The sequence below is a fragment of the Dendrobates tinctorius genome, unplaced genomic scaffold (assembly GCF_039654945.1).
Source record: "Dendrobates tinctorius isolate UK_male_01 unplaced genomic scaffold, ASM3965494v1 ptg000304l, whole genome shotgun sequence".
NCBI classification, from domain to species: domain Eukaryota; kingdom Metazoa; phylum Chordata; class Amphibia; order Anura; family Dendrobatidae; genus Dendrobates; species Dendrobates tinctorius.
Genome location: NW_027361971.1, coordinates 6,930,993 through 6,952,018, shown reverse-complemented (window position 1 = coordinate 6,952,018; position 21,026 = coordinate 6,930,993). Strand labels below are relative to the sequence as shown.

At 44.9% G+C, this 21,026-nt stretch overlaps 1 long non-coding RNA gene across 1 annotated transcript in view; it reads right to left on the bottom strand.

Annotated features, from left to right (window-relative positions):
- Positions 1–11,732: 11,732 nt before the first annotated feature.
- LOC141073519 (uncharacterized) overlaps positions 11,733–21,026 on the bottom strand; it is a 189,990-nt gene continuing 180,696 nt past the window's right edge. Inside the window, exon 3 of the long non-coding RNA XR_012226977.1 lies at positions 11,733–11,981. This is a non-coding gene — a long non-coding RNA (uncharacterized lncRNA). The remainder of the gene's footprint in view (positions 11,982–21,026) is intronic.

Sequence of the window (21,026 nt, the reverse complement as noted above, 5' to 3'; positions counted from 1 at the left end):
GTTTTTTCCACACCTTCACCTCTAACTGTTCCTTCCCCACCACGATCCCAGTCCTCTCTCCACACTCCCAGTGTCGAAGTGTCCCGCAGCCCCTCCAGCAGTATTTCCACCACACACTACACAGATTTATAATGTGTGTATTTAAATAAAAATGACCAGTTTTATGGTTTCAAAGCTTTATTAAACAAGTTTATTAAAATTTTAAAAAGTTTACTAAAAAAAACATTTTTCAATAAAAGTTAAATTATTTTACACTGGTTGTCTGTCATTTCTTTCTGCGGCGAAAAAGGTTAAATACAGGGTATTTAAAAGGTGAAATGGTATTCAAAACTAGGTATATAACTGTGGGTAAATTTTAGCTTTTTGCCACAGTTGTGTTCCTGGTTGTGTTTGAAGCAAAGTATTTCACCTAAAAAGTTGTGTTTATTGTTGGTGATTTCCTAACAATGTACACAACTTTTGTTAAAAGGTGAAATACTTTGCATAAAACACAACCAGGTACACACCTGTGGCCTAAAGCTAAAAATAGTAAGACCATGACAAGATAGCCAACTTTGGTTGGCAAAGGTATATACTGTTGGTCCAGAAGGTACACAAGTTTGGTTAGGGCACAAATCTTTCACACTCTGTCATCCTGCCAGTGTACTCTGCCTTGAGGTGACATAAAGTATATTGCAAAATTGTCCCTCATTACTGAAACCGTCACAGAACTTCTAGTGGTAATGTCACGGTAATCTTGCAAGGTGGTTTCTTCAGAGGTGTCCTCAATGGAAATGGGTTCCTTGCAGATAACAAAATTGTGGAGTACCACGCACGCTTTGATCACCTCGTCCACAGTTTCTGTCTTGTGGTTGATCGCAGTCAATAGGACCCGCCATTTGGCTGTCAGAATACCAAAGGTACATTCAACCATTCTTCTTGCTCTTGTGAGGCGGTAATTAAAAATGCGTTTTGGTCTTGTCAATCCTCTGCTAGAGTACGGTTTCAAAAGGTGTTCTGACAGCTGGAAGGCTTCATCCCCTACACAGACAAATGGCATAGGTGGACCAGATGTTTGCGGCAGCGGTCTAGGTGGTGGGAACTGGAAGGTGTTTCCATACAGTTTACGCCCCATGGCAGACAGTTTGAAAACTTGAGAGTCATTGGAGCGGCCATAGGCCCCAATATCAACCGCAATAAATTTGTATTCCGCGTCAGCGATGGCCATGAGGACAATTGAAAAATATTTCTTGTAATTGAAATATTCCGATCCCGATCCAGCTGGCTTTACAATGCGGATATGTTTCCCATCCACAGCGCCCAAGCAGTTTGGAAACTGACATATCTGTTGAAACTTGTCAGCAATTTCAATCCACCTCTCTGTTGTGGGCTCTGGTAAAAACTCTTCAGCTAAGGAGTCCCACAGTGCACGGCATGTGTACTTCACAATTCCAGATATGGTGGAAATCCCGAGTCTGTACTGGAAATGCAGTGACGAAAGGGATTCTCCAGTTGCAAGAAATCTGTGGGGAATTAAAAAACAATAAATTAGTTTTAAATCACAGCATTACATACCAAAACTGACCTATAACACTTGGAGATACAAATTACCACCAACAAGATTGCAGTGAAAGTGTGCTCTGATGCGATCATATCCAATAAATGTGGCTTACCTTAAAGTCACCATCAGACGCTCTGCGGGTGAAACAGAGAAGCGGCAATAGGTGTCCGCTTTTCTTATGAGGTGTGCAATGCGCTCCACCAAGTAATCAAAATTCTCCATTTTCATCCTAACATATCCAAAAAATTTATCCGGGTTTCGTCGAAGGTCCATGCATAGTGTAGAATAGACCCCACGCGTCATTCTCTTGGCTGTGATGGGGTGGATCCACAAACGTTGTCTACGATGCCTGATGCGCTGCTGTCTCGCTCTCTCCTTCTCCAGAACAATCACCCTCAAACGATTCGCCTCCGCTGTAAAATCCGCCAAATTCTTCAAAATATTTCCAATCACAACATCCATCTTCGCCAGTAACTTGCTCTTCTCTCCAACCTGCACTTTCTCCTCTACAACCTGTCAAAGAAGGGCTGTAGGAACACGCTATATATAGTTTTCCAGTAGCCAATCCCGTTCGGAAGGCCACAAGAGTCAATTTTAAAAACCGGATCCGGCGTAATCCGTCGAAAAACGGATGAACCGGATGAGACGGATCCGGTTTTGTCTGTCAAGAAAAAGACGGATCCGGCAGAAAACCGGATCCGTCACATCCGGTTTTACGAAACATTTGCCGGATCCGGCGTTCCGGCACGACGCCGGATCACGCCTGACGCCGAAAACCTGATGTGTGAAAGTAGCCTAACTCACCCCTTCCTCTCTGACAACAACCTACTTACATTCTCTTCCCTCTCCTCCTCAGGTCCACAATCCCCACCCCAAAAACTTGCACACCCTCGCAGAAATCTTCAACACCTCGATCTACACTCAATGTCTGAATCCCTCCTCCCTCTTACAGACATAAGTTCCTTACACAATACGGATGCCGGTGCCGCTCTATATAACACCACAATAGCTGTAGCTTTGGAATTAGTTGCCCCTCTTGAACATATCAAAACTCGCAAAATCAACAGTCAGCCCTGGCACACCAGTCTGACCAAAGAACTGAGGCGGGCTTCCAGGGCTGCTGAGCGGAGATGGAAAAGATCCCACTCCAATGAGAACTTTATCGCATTCAACCAGTCCCTCACTACTTTCAAGGACACACTCGCTGCAGCAAAACAAAGCTACTTCTCATCTCTCATATCCTCCCTGTCTCACAACCCTAAACAGTTATTCAACACCTTCAATTCCCTTCTCCACCCCCCAGCACCTCCTCCCTCCCCACTCCTCTCAGCAGAAGACTTTGCCTCATTTTTCAAGGAGAAGATTGATGACATCAGAGACATTCTTGGTCAGCAACCCCCAGTGCCCTTCCTCCTAACTGTCATGCCCTCCTCCTCCAAAACCAACTTCTCCACCATTACAGAAGATCAACTCTCCACTCTACTCTCAAGATCACATCTCACTACCTGCGCACTTGACCCGATCCCATCCCACTTCATCCCAAACCTCACCACAGTCTTCATTCCAACCCTAACCCACCTCTTCAACCTTTCACTAACAACTGGTGTTTTCCCCTCAAGATTTAAACATGCCTCAATCACACCTATCCTCAAAAAGCCCTCTCTTGACCCATCCTCTGTATCTAGCTATCACCCTATATCACTTCTCCCTTATGCCTCAAAACTACTGGAGCAACACATCCATCTTGAACTGTCCTCCCACCTCTCTTCTTGCTCCCTCCTTGACCAATTTCAATCTGGCTTCCGGCCACACCTCTCCACTGAAACTGCCCTAACTAAGGTCACCAATGACCTACTAGCCGCCAAGGTCAAGCGACACTACTCTGTCCTCCTCCTCCTGGACCTATCCTCTGCCTTTGACACAGTGGACCAGTCCCTATTACTACAGACCCACTCATCTCTTGGTATTACAGACTTGGCCCTATCTTGGATTGCATCATACCTAACAGACCAGACATTCAGCGTCTCCCACTCGCACACCACCTGTCATGATCCAGGTTGGATATGACAGAGAAAATGCACAAGTAACCTTTTTTTTCCTTTGGCTGTGTGCTAAAGTTTGGTTTCAGTTCTAGTTTCCCCCCAGTGGCCATTAGGGTCAATGCACTGTGGTGGTTTCACTTCTAGTTTCCCCCCGGTGGCCATTAGGGTCATTGCACTTTGGTTACTTTAGTTTTCTGCACATAATTATAAAACAGGTGTGATTGCTCTATAAAATAGTTCAGGTGTGGTAATCACTGTTGGTGATAGTCCTGTTACAAGCAAGCCTGGGTGAAGGATGGAGCTGAAGGAGAGTCCCGGGCAGCTCAGTGAGAGTCTTGGAGAGGCAGCTATGGTGTCTGCGAGGAGGACTGGCATGGCTTGGTGGAGTTGCAGCTATGGTGTCAACAAGGAGATGTTGCATGGCTTGGTGGAGTGGCAGCTATGGTGTAGAGCTGCACTCATGATGCTGTACTCGGTTCCTGGAAAGCTGGACTCAAGATGCTGGACTCTTTTGCTGGAAAGCTGGACTCATATGCTGGACTCTGTTTCTGGACAGCTGCACGCAGGTGGTGGACTCTGTTTGCTCCAAGACTGCACTATGGTGTTGGATCCGGTCGGAGGAAAAGATGCACGCAGGTGGTGGGCTCTGTTGCTGGGAGTGTAAGCAACTGAGCAAAGCTAAGTGGTGTTCCCCTGTTTTGACTCTTTTCCTTATGTGTGTTTTAGTGCAGTGGTGGGATTAGTTTCCGCAACGTCCACTTCACTAGTGTGGGTTTAGGTGCAGGGCGAGGGTACGTTAGGAGTGCAGGGACACTGACTCAGGAGTGCAGGAGGTCTCCATTTCCCCGTTCCCTATCGCAGGGCCACCTGTCATGAACTCATTTTCTGCTCCACCAGTTGAGAGTTCCCCTTCCGTTCTCCCTCTGGTGGTGACAGGAGGTAGTGCGGTTGGTTTAAGTGGTAGTGATCTGCCACCTGATGAGGAAGATAACGATTGGATCTCTGGAGTATCAGACTGGATATAAGACAGCTGACGCCCTATCTGGGTGCTGGTGATTCAGTCTGCTTCTCAGGTCCTGGACTTCAGCTCTCTTCCAGTCTTCTCAAGTTAAGTTTGTTTTTTGCTAATGTTCACACTTGCTCTTGTTGGTCAATTCAGTTTTTTGTGTAATCAGCCTGCCCCTGCTGGGGCTATGCTGAAATTCCACTCCTATTAATCAGTATTTGCCAATCTGCTTTTTGTCCCTCATTAGATTGACCTCTTTTTTGCTCTGTCTCAGAATATTTCAGAGTGCTGATATAGGTCTAGAAGTCTAGTGACTTCAGGGTTAATTTTGCTATCAGAAGTGTTGGACAATATTTTTGTAGTTTTTTTTGGCAGATTGCAGACAGTGTCTTTCCTTTTATGTCCTTTTTAGTTAGCCGGGCCCCATCGTTTGCTCAGCCTATTTTCCTGCTTTTGTATGTATTTTCATCTTGTTTCACCGTCAATACATGTGGGGGGGGCTGTCTTTCCTTTGGGGTCTGCTCTGGGGCAGTTAGTTTTCGTCTTTTCCTGCTTTAGGCTTATGTAGTTCTCCGGTTGTGACGAGGCGTCTAGGACCAACGTAGGAACGCTCCACGACTGCTGCTAGCTGTGCGGGTAAGATCAGGGATCTGCAATCTGCATAGTTACCAACTTCTCTGGTTTTCTGAGAATTAGCTTGTTGGTTTTTTTTCCTCCTCGGTTTCCCATTCATAACAGCCACCATTGTTATTGTTACCCAGATTTTCCCTTTTATTGTTTAAATTCGCCTTACTGGAGGCGGGGTTTCCAGACATACATGTATTTCCAAAATTCGCCTGTTGGAGGTGGCGTATCCAGCTGCACGTTTTATTATTTAAATTCGCCCAACTGGAGGCGGTGTATCCAGGGTCACGCGTGTCATCTAAATCTGCCCTGCTGGAGGCGCTGTGTCCAGTCGTGCGTGGCCGTGACTCCACCTTCTCACCGCACCCCCTATCCGTCGGAGTCCTGCTATCAGGATCCTGACAGCGTCGGTGTACAGCCTCCGCTGAGCAGGGACTCACCCGCACTGTAGGGACCCCTGGGGACAGGAACAGCCAGAAAGTACAGATGCACAGGACCTGAGTGCTGAAGGTTAGCAATCCGGCACAGGACCTACGGTCATGTGACAGCAAGGGGGTGGGGCTTAGCGTCCTGCTTTCAGAGAAGATAGAAAACTCAGAGGGCCAAACAGAGGTCATTCACAGTATGGGCAAACGAAGTACAGGAGGGATAAACAGACGGGAGGTCAGACAAAGCCAAAGGTCATACACAAGAGGGCAGTGCGGTACCAAAGGGACGAGCAGAGAGCAGTCGAGTCACCAGCAGAGAGTCATACATGAGAGAGCAGTGCAGTACAAGAGGGGCAGGCAGAACTCGAAACAGGGACAGAACCGGATCACAGCCAAACAAGCAACAAGTTTTCAGGCACAAGGCACACGTATACAAGAGTTCAACTAACTCAGCCGAAGGCAGGAGTATAACTGACACCGGACCTAGGTCCAGTGAGCATTAAATAGCCACCCTCTGCCAGAGAGAGGCAGAACAATTAACCCCCAATCTGACCAGGACGGGCCAAAGCTAAACCCCATCCTGGATCATGACACCTGCAAGGTTCAGTCCAAGGGCCCTGCTCTTCTCCATTTACACCTTCGGCCTCAGACAGCTCATAGAATCTCATGGCTTTCAGTATCACCTCTATGCTGATGACACACAGATCTACATCTCTGGACCAGATATCACCTCCCTACTAAACAGAATCCCTCAATGTCTGTCTGCTATTTCATCCTTCTTCTCCACTAGATTTCTAAAACTTAATATGGACAAAACAGAATTGATTATCTTTCGCCCATCTCATGTGACCCCCCCAACAGACCTATCCATTAAAGTAAACGGCTGCCCACTCTCTCCAGTCCCACAAGCTCGCTGCCTCGGGGTTATCCTTGACACTGATCTCTCTTTCAAACCACATATCCAAGCCCTTTCCACTTCCTGTCGACTTCAACTCAAAAATATTTAATGGATCCGTCCATTCCTCAACCAAGAATCTGCTAAAACCCTAGTCTATGCCCTCATCATCTCCCGCCATGACTATTGCAACCTCCTGGTCTTTGGCCTCCCTTCTAACACTCTAGCACCCCTCTAATCTATTCTAAACTCTGCTGCCTGACTAATGCACCTGTCCCACCCGCTATTCCCCAGCCTCTCCCCACTGTCAATCCCTGCACTGGCTCCCCATTACCCAAAGATTCCAGTTCAAAACCCTAACCATGACATACAAAGCCATCCACAACCTGAGTCCTCCATACATCTGTGACCTCGTCTCCCGGTACTTACCTGCATGAAACCTCCTCACAAGATCTCCTTCTGTACTCCCCTCTTGTCTCCTCTTCCCACAATCACATACAAGACTTCTCCCAGGCTTCCCTCCTACTCTGGAACTCTCTACCACAACATATCAGACTCTCGCCTACCATGGAAACCTTCAAAAAGAACCTGAAGACCTACCTCTTCCAACAAGCCTGCAACCTGCAGTAACCACAGATCCACCAAACCGCTGCAAGACCAGCTCTACCCTTGCCTACTGTATCCTCACCCATCCCTTGTAGATTGTGAGCCCTCATGGGCAGGGTCCTCTCTCATCCTGTACCAGTCGTGACTTGTATTGTTTAAGATTACTGTACTTGTATGTATTATGTATACCTCTCCTCACACTCCTCACATGTAAAGCGCCATGGAATAAATGGCGCTATAATAAATAATAATAATAACTGCTTACATTTTTGTACCAGTAGAGGCAGCATAGGGTCACCCAAAAGCAGTGTGAACTACTGGTAGAAAGCATGCCAAGACGCATGAAAGCTGTGATTAAAAATCATGGTTATTCCACAAAATATTGATTTCTGAACTGTTTCTGAGTTAAAAGTTTGGCATTGTTGTTTCTAAATGATTATGAAATTGTTTTCTTTGTATTATTTGAGGTCTACAAGCACTGCATTTTTTTGTTCTTTTGACCATTTCTCATTTTCTGAAACCAAATAGAAAATTTAGTGCTTGGAAATTCAGAGACGTGTTGTCAGTAGTTAATAGAATAAAAGAGCAATTTACATTTTACTCAAAAATATACCTATAAAGAGAAAATTTTGCAGTCGTGTCTTAATTTTTGCTAGAGTTATATACACTCACTGGCCACTTTATTAGGTACACCATGCTAGTAACGGGTTGGACCCCCTTTTGCCTTCAGAACTGCCTCAATTCTTCGTGGCAGAGATTCAACAAGGTGCTGGAAGCATTCCTCAGAGATTTTGGACCATATTGACATGATGGCATCACACAGTTGGCGCAGATTTGTCGGCTGCACATCCCTGATGCGAATCTCCCGTTCCACCACATCCCAAAGATGCTCTATTGGATTGAGATCTGGTGACTGAGGAGGCCATTTGAGTACAGTGAACTCATTGTCATGGTCAAGAAACCAATCTGAGATGATTCGAGCTTTATGACATGGCGCATTATCCTGCTGAAAGTAGCCATCAGATGTTGGGTACATTGTGGTCATAAAGGGATGGACATGGTCAGCAACAATACTCAGGTAGGCTGTGGCGTTGCAACGATGCTCAATTGGTACCAAGGGGCCCAAAGAGTGCCAAGAAAAAATTCCCCACACCATGACACCACCACCAGCAGCCTGAACCGTTGATACAAGGCTGGATGGATCCATGCTTTCATGTTGTTTACGCCAAATTCTGACCCTACCATCCGAATGTCGCAGCAGAAATCGAGACTCATCAGACCAGGCAACGTTTTTCCAATCTTCTACTGTCCAATTTCGATGAGCTTGTGCAAATTGTAGCCTCAGTTTCCTGTTCTTAGCTGAGAGGAGTGGTACCCAGTGTGGTCTTCTGCTGCTGTAGCCCATCTGCCTCAAAGTTCGACGCACTGTGCGTTCAGAGATGCTCTTCTGCCTACCTTGGTTGTAACGGGTGGCAATTTGAGTCACTGTTGCCTTTCTATCAGCTCGAACCAGTATGCCCATTCTCCTCTGACCTCTGGCATCAACAAGGCATTTCCGCCCACAGAACTGCCGCTCACTGGATTTTTTTTCTTTTTCGGACCATTCTCTGTAAACCCTAGAGATGGTTGTGCGTGAAAATCCCAGTAGATCAGCAGTTTCTGAAATACTCAGACCAGCCCTTCTGGCACCAACAATCATGCCACGTTCAAAGGCACTCAAATCACCTTTCTTCCCCATACTGATGCTCGGTTTGAACTGCAGGAGATTGTCTTGACCATGTCTACATGCCTAAATGCACTGAGTTGCCGCCATGTGATTGGCTGATTAGAAATCAAGTCTTAACACACAGTTGGACAGGTGTACCTAATAAAGTGGCCAGTGAGTGTATGTGTACTAGCTGAAGAGCCCGGCATTGCCTGGGCATAGTAACCAACTGTGGTTAGTTATAACAAATTATAATGATTATATTGCACATAAAAACATTTCACATCATATATTCAACACTACAGATTTGCAACACAAATTAACTAAACGATTACCCAAGTATCTTCTCCTTCTGTGTGATACTTTCTGCTGAGCCGTGTACCTAATCCTATCATGTGTGTTAATGACTGCTCAGCCGTGTATCTAATCCTATCCTGTGTGATACTGACTGCTGAGCCATGTTTCTAACCCTATCCTGTGTGATACTGACTGCTGAGCCGTGTACCTAATCCTATCATGTGTGTTACTGACTGCTCAACCGTGTATCTAATCCTATCCTGTGTGATATTGACTGCTGAGCCATGTATCTAATCCTATCCTGTGTGATACTGACTGCTGAGCCATGTATCTAATCCTATCCTGTGTGATACTGACTGCTGAGCCGTGTATCTAATCCTATTCTGTGTGATACTGTCTGCTGATCTGTGTATCTAATAGATGATAACACCATAGAAATGATAAGAATAATAGGCCTCAGTTACCACAACTTTCTACAAAGAAAACTGTTGCTGATAGCAACCAATCACAGCTCATTTTTCATCTTTTAAACAGCTCTGGGAGAGCGTGGCGAGTTTTGAGTGGTGACTTTTGTGTTTCGACTTTTATGTGGCGAGGTTGGTGTATGTGAGGTGAAGTGTGTGCCGAGGGTGGTATTTGTGTTGAAGCACGTGGTAGTGTGTGGCGCATTTTGTGTGTGTTCATATCCCCGTGTGTGGTGACTATCCCATGTCAGGGCCCCACCTTAGCAACTGTACGGTATATACTCTTTGGCGCCATCGCTCTCATTCTTTAAGTCCTCCTTGTTCACATCTGGCAGCTGTCAATTTGCCTTCAACACTTTTCCTTTCACTTTTTCTCATTATGTAGATAGGGGCAATGTTGTTTCGTGAATTGGAACGCGCGGGGTTAAAATTTCGCCTCACAACATACCCTATGACACTCTCGGGGTCCAGACGTGTGACTGCAAAATTTTATGCCTGTAGCTATGACGGTGCAGATGCCAATACATACACTTTTTCCCCATTATGTAGATAGGGGCAAACTTGCTTGGTGAATTGGAACACGCGGGGTAAAAATTTCGCCTCACAACATAGCCTATGACGCTCTTGGGGTCCAGACCTGTGACTGTGTCAAATTTTGTGGCTGTAGCTGCGACGGTGTGAATGCCAATCCCGGACATACACCCACACACATATACACACACACCCACACACACATTGAGCTTTATATATTAGATATGTATATATATCTAATATATAAAGCTCAATGTGTGTGTATGTTTGTATGTATGTGTTTATGTCCAGGATTGGCATCTGCAGCATCGCAGCTACAGCCATAAAATTTTGCACAGTCACACGTCTGGACCCCGAGAGCGTCATAGACTATGTTGTGAGGCAAAATTTAACCCTGCATGTTCTAATTCACCAAACAATTTTGCCTATTATTCTTATAATTTCAATGGTGTTATCGTCCTTTTGTAAAGCTGGAAATAACACAATTTATTACCGTGCCAACACAGACCACCCTCTGACACAGACTGCAGGGAGAGCCCAGTATCACACAGGACAGGATTAGATACATAGCTCAGCAGTCAGTATCATGCAGGATAGGATTAGATACACAGCTCAGCAATCAGTATCACACTGGAGAGGATTAGACACATGGCTCAGCAGTCAGTATCACACAGGATAGGGTTAGATACACGGCTCAGCAGATAGTATCACAGAGGATATGATTAGATACACAGCTCAGCAGTCAGTATCACACAGAATAGGATTATATACACGGCTTTGCAGTCAGTATCGCACAGGATAGGATTAGATACACAGCTGAGCAGTCAGTAACACATGATAGGATTAGATACACAGCTCAGCAGAAAGTATCACACAGGAGATGATTAGGTACACTGCTCAGCAGACAATATAACACAGCATAGGGTTAGATACACAGCTCAGAAACAGGGTGTGCCAAAGGAGAGGACATTTTCATTCCAAGAATTCCACTCATTCCATCTGATTTGTTTTTTGATTTTAAACACCTCCAGTTTCCAGTTCAAACAAAACTGGATTAGATACACGGCTTAGCAGTCAGTATCACACAGGATTGGATTAGATACATGGCTGAGCAGTCAGTAACACATGATAGGATTAGGTACACGGCTCAGCAGTCAGTATCACACAGGATAAGGTTAAATACACAGCTCAGCAGACGGTATCACACAGGATAGGATTAGATACACTGCTCAGCAGTCAGTATCACACAGGATAGGATTAGATACACGGCTAAGCAGTCAGTAGCACACAATAGGATTAGATACACAGCTCAACAGAAAGTATCATACAGGAGAGGATTAGGTACACAGCTCAGCAGACATTATCACACAGGATAAGGCTAAATACACAGCTCAGCAGACGGTATCACACAGGATATTATTAGATACACTGCTCAGCAGTCAGTATCACACAGGATAGGATTAGATACACGGCTAAGCAGTCAGTAGCACACAATAGGATTAGATACACAGCTCAACAGAAAGTATCACATAGGAGAGGATTAGGTACACAGCTCAGCAGACATTATCACACAGGATAGGGTTAGATACACAGCTCAGAAACAGGATGTGCCAAAGGAGAGGACATTTTCATTCCAAGAATTTCATTTATTCCATCTGATTTATTTTTTTATTTTAAACGCCTCCAGTTTCCAGTTCAACTGCTATTTGCAGTGTCCATTAACAATGCTCAGGGACAGTCCTTGAAAGTAGTAGGGATCGATTTGCAATCTCCATGCTTTTCTCATGGTCAACTTTACATGGTCTGGTCAAGAGTTGGAACTGCCAAAAATCTGTTCTTTGCACTGAAAGGAAAAACCAAAAATGTTGTTTATCAAAAGACTCTTGAATGAGTTGAAAATAAAATACTATCAATACTTGGGTAATCGTTTAGTTAATTTGTGCTGCAAATCTGTAGTGTTGAATATATGATGTGAAATGTTTTTATGTGCAATATAATCAATATAATTTGTTACAACTAACCATAGTTGGTTACTATGCCCAGGCAATGCCGGGCTCTTCAGGTAGTATATACATATATATATACATATATATATACAGTATACTGTAAATATACTGTATGTATATATATACTGTATATGTATATATATATATATACACACAGGTTTTGGGAAGGTGGAGGTTTAATTTTTATCAATTAAGAAAATTGAAAGGGAATGAGGAATAGAAGCCTTTAAATCAAATCAATATTTGCTGTCACCACCCTATGCTTTCACAATTCTCTATACAACTAGAAGTTTGCAAGAAGGGGGAAATCTTTATTCTGGCGGGACCTAGCTCTTGGTGAAGACATAACAGCTAACCTCATGGACAGAAAGCCATTTTTCATTTGCTGACTTTTCACATCATTCTCTGACACTACTCTACTATTTCAGGTAAGACAAATTACTTTAGACCCTGACATATAGCAATGATTGATAGAAAAGCAATTGAAGTGAGAGGTGAGAGGTTATTCGCAAAGGACGTAACCATGAACTGTACTGTATTAAACTTGTTCAGAGACTCACTCTATGTCACAGGAATGTTTTGGTAAAAATAATCTGACTTTTGAGACATCACTGAATGTCATACGGAATCAACAAATTGCCAAGAGATGCAGAACTTATGAAAGTTGACTTATATTTTAGCAATATCATTTGAAAAATTTACAGCAAACAAAATCGCCAAATATAAAAATGAATGTATGTATGTGTGTGTATCAACAACCAATCACTAAGCATCTCTCATTTCACCACAGCTGGTTAAAAGAAGCTGAGCTGTGATAGGTTCCTATGAGCAAAATTTTCCACTTGACAACACCTCAGCAGACACTGACATGGTGGGAGAAATCTAGCATCCCTGGGAACATAAGCTCCCAGCCATTGTCTGCCCCCCAGACAGGAGCACAGAGCACATGACAGAAATGAATCACCCCCTCCCGTGGATCATTGGTATGCAAGTTAGGGCAATTCCACTCAGTGTTTTGGTACTGACCCCAAGCCTTTCTTAAAGGGATCTCCGGTATGGAAGGCAGGGCAAATCCATCCAGTGCTTTGGTTCTGACCCCATGCCTCTCTAAAAGGGATCCTCGGTATGGAAGTCAGGGCCTTCAAATGCTCTGGTACTGACCCAAGGCTCTCTTAAAGGGATCTCCTGTATGGAAGCTAGGGCAAATTCCTCAGCGCTCTGATTCTGAACCCAGGCTTTCTTAAAGGGATCCCCGATATGGAAGTTAGGGCAAATCCAATCTGCACTTTGGTACTGACACCAGTCCTCTCATAAAAGGGATCCCTGGTATGGAAGTCAGAGCAATTGCCTTCAAATGCTCTCGTACTGACCCCAGGCTCTCTTAAAGGAATCTCCTGTACGGAAGTTAGGGTAAATCCCTCAGCGCTCTGATTTTCACCCCAGGCTTCTATAAAAGGGATTATTGGCATGGAAGTCAGTGCAAATCCACTCAGCACTCTGGTTCTGTTGCCAGACCTCTCTTAAATGGATCCCCGGTATGGAAGTTACGGCAAATCCCTCAGTGCTGTGGTTCTGATCCCAGGCCTCTCTTAAAGGGATCCCCAGTGTGGAAGTTAGGACTGTTCCACTCAGCGCTATGGTTCTGACCCCAGGGTCTCTTAAAGGGATCCCCTGTATGGAAGTGAGGTCAATTCCACTAAGCACTCTGGTTCTGATCCTAGGCCCCTCTTAAAGGGATCCCTGGTATAGAAGTTAGGGTAAATCCCTCAGTGCTCTGATTCTGACCCCAGTCTCTCTTAAAGGGATCATTGGTATGGAAGTTAGGGCAATTCCACTCAGCGCTTTGGTTCTGACCCCAGTCTCTCTTAAAGGGATCCCCGGTATGGAAGTTAGGACCATTCCACTCAGCGCTCTGGCTCTGACCCCAGGCTAACGGGATGGTGAGGGATATTAGAGGTAGTAGTCCGGTGGCTCTGGCTGTCATGATGATGTGGAATATTAGAGGTAGTAGTCCGGTGGCTCTGGCTGATGGGATGATGTGGGATATTAGGGGTAGTATTCTGGTATCTCTGATGGAATGATGTGGGATATTAGGGGTAGTAGTCTGGTGGCTCTGACGGGATGATATGGGATATTAGTGGTAGTTGTCCGGTGGCTCTGGCTGACAGGATGATGTGGAATATTAGGGGTAGAAGTCCAGTGGCTCTGGCTGACGGGATGATGTGGGATATTAGGGGTAGTAGTCCGGTGGCTCTGGCTGATGGGATGATGTGGGATATTAGGGGTAGTATTCTGGTATCTCTGATGGAATGATGTGGGATATTAGGGGTAGTAGTCTGGTGGCTCTGACGGGGTGATATGGGATATTAGTGGTAGTTGTCCTGTGGCTCTGGCTGACAGGATGATGTGGAATATTAGGGGTAGTAGTCCAGTGGCTCTGGCTGACTGGATGATGTGGGATATTAGGGGTAGTAGTCCGGTAGCTCTGGCTGATGGGATGATGTGGGATATTAGGGGTAGTAGTCCGGTGGCTTTGACGGGATGATGTGGGATATTAGGGGTAGTAGTCTGGTAGCTCTGGCTGACGGGATGATGTGGGATATTAGGGGTAGTAGTCTGGTAGCTCTGGCTGACGGGATGATGTGCGATATTATAGTGAATGTGGCTATGCGACGTGGGCGGGGCTATACACTCAGCTTTATATATATAGATATAATCATTATAATTTGTTATAACTAACCGTAGTTAGTTAATATGCCCGGGCTCTTCAGCTAGTTATATATAAAATTAAAATGTAACGTTTATTTGTAGACATGTGTTTTGGTGTTTTTTACCCACATCATTTGAATTTTGAAATTTGCAGCTGAGTATTTTGTGACATATAAGTTTCTTTATGCTGATTTGGTGGTCTGCACACTGAGAAACTTGACCCCTTAGACCACCTGTTTAATGACTCTTACCTAACCAGCCAGTTCTGCTGGTTTGCACTGATAAGAGGCAAATACCCATAAACAGATGTTGGCAGATAGGGTTTTCTGAACTGGCTTCTTATTTTAAATCATGAGGCAAGGCACATTAAATAGTCAATACTGACTTTGCAATAAGTGGCACTAGTATTCTAATCCTCTTTCTCACAAATGAATCTATTTCCATACAGCAGTTACAAAATGACAGTCTGATAGGGAATTATAGGCTGTTTATGTCAAAGAAAACTACTGAATTATGGCTTCTTTTCCTACAATGCCAAAACAATAATCAACAATATTTTTCTAACTGTATGCAATAAATCATATTTATTTCAAATTTTTATTTGAATGTTCATTGCTTTGACAACAAAAATGCAACTGAAACTTGCAAACATTGAAAAAATAGATGTGAGCGGATCTTTAAACTGGAATACTCTAGCTTTGCTAAATTTTCATCAAAAATCTCAATACTGCAAAAACTCTTATTGCCCCAAAAATATGTGTATGAAGCAAAATGAACACAGTCAAAGGATGAAGATGATGAAAACGGGGTTCTCTGTGGAAACGCATAGTGGAATAAAGCTTATTAATTTTTACCCTTGGACCGACAGCGTTCGTTTGACCATGTTCATTTTGCTTAATTTACTATTGCCCTCATTGAGAGCACACAATTGGAGCTTCAGCGGATCCACCTTCTTAGGCTAGTTTCACACTTGCGCCTTTTTGCGCAGCATTTCGAGCGCACATGATACGCATGCAAAAAACGCTTGCAAACGCTTGTAAACGCCGTGATTTTTCGTTGCATCATCATGCGTATTACGACAAAAACATTGCGTTTGTATGCGGTTTCATGCGTTTTTCCATGCCTTTGCATTTTTTATGCGCATGGTGTCACAATCACAGGAGGAAAATCCTTGAAAAATTCTTGCAACAGATTCCACCAATGGGACAGCAGTGGGCTTGAATTATGGGAATTCTTTATATAGACCCTGTTTCTAGCTGAATTCTTCAGATTTGCTTTCATTTTCTCTTGACAACATGGATCTGCGCTGGAAGAGTTTTCACCTCAACTTGGATCTGGACATCAGGATGGCTCAGGCTTATGCAGTTGCTTGCCATCAACAAAGGGAGAGAAAGAGACAGCAAAGACGGCAGCGGCGGCGTGTGTGGATACAACCGATTATTGAACTCCGGGAGAGCCGTGGAGCGTACCACACCCTCTACAGCAAGCTCCAGGCAAACCTGGATAAATTTACTGATTACACACTCTAGTCCATGAGCCGGGCCAGATATCGGTACTACCCGGAGTGACTAATTCTCTTTGGTGTTTTTAGGTAGATGCATGTCTGTAGTTTATGTTTCGATATGATAGCCCTTGCACATCAGTGTACCCAAATGCCTAGGCCATTTTTTGTAAGTCTGACCTGTCACTTCATGCGGTAATAACTTTGGGACGCTATCACCTACCCACGCCATTCTGAGATTGTTTTCTCGTGACATATTGTACTTCATGGTAGTGCTAATTGTGAGTCAATAGATTTTACCTTTCTGCATAGAAAATTACAAAATACACGAAAATTTGGGAAAAATTCGCTATTTTTGAACTTTGAAATTCTCTACTTTTTACAAAAATGCTGATACCCCCCATAACAGTTATTAGTTTACATTCTCCACATGTCTACTTCACATTGGCATCATTTTGGAAATGAAATTTTATATTTTTCGGATGTGATAAGGCTCATAGTTTTATACGCAATTTTTAAAGTTTACGGCTAAATTTCCAAAACCCCTTTTTTCCAAGGACCAAGTCAGTTCGGACGTCACTTTATTGGTCTTGTATAACAGAACCCACCCATAATTACCCCATTTTGCAAACTACACCCCTCAAGGTGTCCAAAACGGATTTTCAAAACTTTGTTAACCCCTTAGGCGTTGCACAGGAATTCAAGCAAAATGACAGTGAAATATCAAAATTTCTATTTTTTGGCAGATATTCCATTGTAATCCAATTTTACCTGCAACCCAGCAAGGGTTAACAGCAAACCCAAACCCAAAATTGGTTACCCCAATTCCGCAGTTTATAGAAACACCCCACATGTACACGTAAACTAAATTATGGGCGCGCAAGAGGGCTCAGCACAGAAGGAGAGCTAGGCGGTTTTTGGGATAATAGATTACACTGGAAGAAATCCAGTGGGCCATGTCGTATTGGAGAGACCCTGAGGTACCCCCAGAGTGGAAACCCCCAAAAGGTTACCACATTTTGGAAACTACACCCCCTAAGGAATGTTTTAGGGGGTAGAGTAACCACTTTGACCCAACAAGCGCTCCATTGGAGTTTCATGCACTTGGTTGAGGAAATTGAAAAGTACGTTTTTTACCGAAAAATGTCGCTTTAGGCCCACATTTTTCATTTTGAAAAGGGGGACCAGGAAAAAGTACACCCCACTTTTTATTCCCCATTGTCTCCCGAACACGGCAATACCACAAGTGTTGTCTAAAACCACAGTATTGGCGCATATGGGAGGGGGAGGGGGGGATGTGTAGTGTAGTGTTTTTGCTTTTTTTAACTTTCTTTTACACTTTTTGCCTGCCTGCCCAGACTTGCTGGGACTTGCGGTACCACAAGTTCCAGCGAGTGCAGGCAGGTCCGGCCAGCCTGCACAGTGCAGCGATCGTCCCTGTATGAGACCCTGTGCTGACAGGATCTCATACAGGCAGAGGCGACACTGTGTCGGCCCTGCTACATCGCTGCTATGGCTAAAACAATGTTCTAGCCAATCGCAGCACAGGGGGAGGAGATCAGACACTGACATCCTCCCCCTGGCCTGTGGAGTGACTGGTAAATGCACCAATCGCTCCACAGGCACGAACCCCTGCAGCGAATCATGCCATGTTTTACAAGGCATGCTGCGATTCGGTGGGCTATATAGCCCAGCGAATCACAGTGATTCTAGCTGCAGGGGGTCGGCGCGATGGCCACACACGGCGAGGGGACAAGCCCTGCTGCCGGTAGGTGCGGCCATCTACCCCCGATTCCCGCGCGATTAGCGGCGGGGACGCTAAAGGGGTTGTGCCGTACTAGTACTGCTCTTGTCCTTTGGTCCAGGACGAGAGAGCAGTACTCGTACGGCACTCGGTGCCAAGGGTTTTAATGTTTTTCTTTGTGTTTGCAGGTGTTTACTGACATATCTAATGGCATGATGGAAGTACCAGCGAGGAAGAAATCACGGATCGACTGTATCATACACTGCTCTAATGATGACAGTGATGATCTGGCGTCCCTACAGGATATGAACTCCTGGAAAACATTGCTTAGGGCTGCAGAGATCAGACAGCATGAATCCGTCCTGGAAGCAGCTAAGGGCCTTGAAGAACGAGAAATACCACACATACAATATCACCGTAAATGTCGTAGTCTCTTTACAATGAAGAAGTCACTGGATTCTATCCTTGCCAAGGGTGTCAATGTCGAAACAGCAAGCCAAATCCCCAGGAGGAGGCTACCGAGGGGTACCCCCAGTGATAGCAGGGTGTATGCCAAAGTATGTATGTTCTGCGAGAAGTCAAGCAAGTATCTCAAAGGAGAAAAAACAAGAGAGACAATCGTCCAGTGTGTTGAGCTACGAGCAGATGAGACGATCCGCAGAGCAGCGATAAGGAAAGGCACACAGAGAATCCTTGGTTTACTTAGCAGAGACCTTGTTGCTTCAGAGGGGCACTACCACAAGTCGTGCTACAAACTATTCACAAAAGATGATTCCCAAGTGGCCTGTAGGTCTGGTGCAGCAGAAAATCAGGAAGAAAGCAAGGAAGTACGCTACGGAGAGGCAGAGAGAGAAGCCCTTGAGAAACTCTTCTGGTATATAAGGACTGAATTGTTCCCAAACCCAGAAGTATTGCCTATGATAAACCTCACATCTAGGCTTCAGAGATGCATGATGTCCCATGGTATCATCAAACTGAAACCATCGACAAAGAAACATGTTCGCCGAAAACTTGAAACAGAGTTTGGTGAATCACTCCGCTTTCTCTCCGATGAGAAAGGTAAGCTTCTAGTCTATCCATATAGCCTATCAATGGACGACCTTGCCCGGCAAGCACACAGCATGACAAAAGATCTGCAAGAAGCAAGAGCCGCTAACTCTGAAGATGTCGTAACCAAAGCAGCAATGCAGCTGAGGAATGAGATCAAGAAGCAACATGTGAGTCAGCCATGGCCTCCCGATACAGATCAGAATGTCGTTCCTGCATTAGTCACTCAATTCCTGCAAACCCTGCTTACAGGAGATTGTGAGTGCCAAACTCCCTCTGAAAGAGCTCAATGTCTTGCCACATCCTTCGGCAGTGACTTGGTTTTTGCTGTTACCAATGGAAAGACAAAGCCACCCAAGCACGTACTGCTGTCCTTTGCAATTAAGTCTTTGACCGGCAATACAGAACTGGTTCGAACTCTGAATCGTCTTGGCCACTGTGTGTCATATTCAACGGCTGAGGAGATCTATACAGCCCTTTGTATCCAGAAGTTGGAATGTTCAACGGATGACATCCCAATGCCAGTAAATATCTACCCTGGTGTGTTCACAACCTTGGCCTGGGATAACATTGACAGACTTGAGGAGACACTAAGTGGAGCAGGTACATCTCATAGAGTCAATGGCATCGCTGTTCAGTCCAATGTTGCATGCTCTGTGACAAAAGTGGAGTGATGGACGGCCGGAGGTACAACAGAGCAGTGAGACTACACAAGCTGGTCTATGAAGCACTTATGAGGCTTGCATGGAAAAACTTCCTTCCATGGCTAGAAGAAAACCATGCAAGGGACCTTCACCATCTGGATGAAACACTGAAGAACATCACAAACTTTCGCATCAGTGTGTCGCAGGGATCCTTCGAAAAGTTCTTGGATAATGAATCTTGCACACTTACCCTGAAGCTCTTTCAAGTTTATCTTGAGACCTTCAGAAATGAACAACTCTCAGCATTCTGGATGTCATACTTGGACATGGTCGAGACCATGCTGGCCCTGGTTCGAGCTTCAAGAGAAGGCAACTGGATGCTTCACCTAGGAGCAATCCGACAGACGATACCGTGGTGTTTTGCCTATGACAAGGTCAACTATGCCCGATACCTAACCTATTACTATGCTACGATGTCTCGGCTGCCCATAGACCACCCAGAGGTCCATGAATACTTCATGAAAGGTGGCTTTTCGGTCCAGATCGGTAGCAAGAATCCTTTTGGACGGATTCCTGTGGACCAGACCATCGAAGAAACAATCAACAAAGACACCCAGACACCAGGGGGCACAAAAGGCTTCAGCCTCAAAGTTGGAGCTGTTGCCAGATTCTACCTGACATCGGAGTACCGCAGCATGTACTTGAGGCAGCTGAGGGCCCTAGTAGGCCAACAATATACTGACTTCAGTCATTCAGACCTACAGGTGTCCAGGATTAGAAGAGATGAATCCGATGTCCGATCTTTTGTTGAACTGCTGGAGACTGGTTGGTTGAACCCCTTCAACAAAGAGCATAATGGTGAAGTTATCAGTTTATCAACAGCGACTGCAGCACCACCAGATGTAGCCAAAGACCTTCTAGGGGCATACAGTATAGGAGAGGATGCATATCACACATTCAAGGATGAGCGTTTGGGTACCGATACGCCAACTACACTGTTTCATGACAAGATGACGAAGAACAATCTTAAAACGTTCTCTAACATCAGAATGAAGACACACAGACAAGGCCTTGGCAAGGAGGTAATTTTGAAGGCTGACAGGAACCTATTTGGCCAGATGATACTTGTAGCTGAGAACAGAAAGCTACAAATGAGTGATGTCTTGACTCATCCCCTGGGGCCATTGCCATGGGCACTTGCCAACGGTGATGGGTCTATCCGCAAGACCAACAAGGC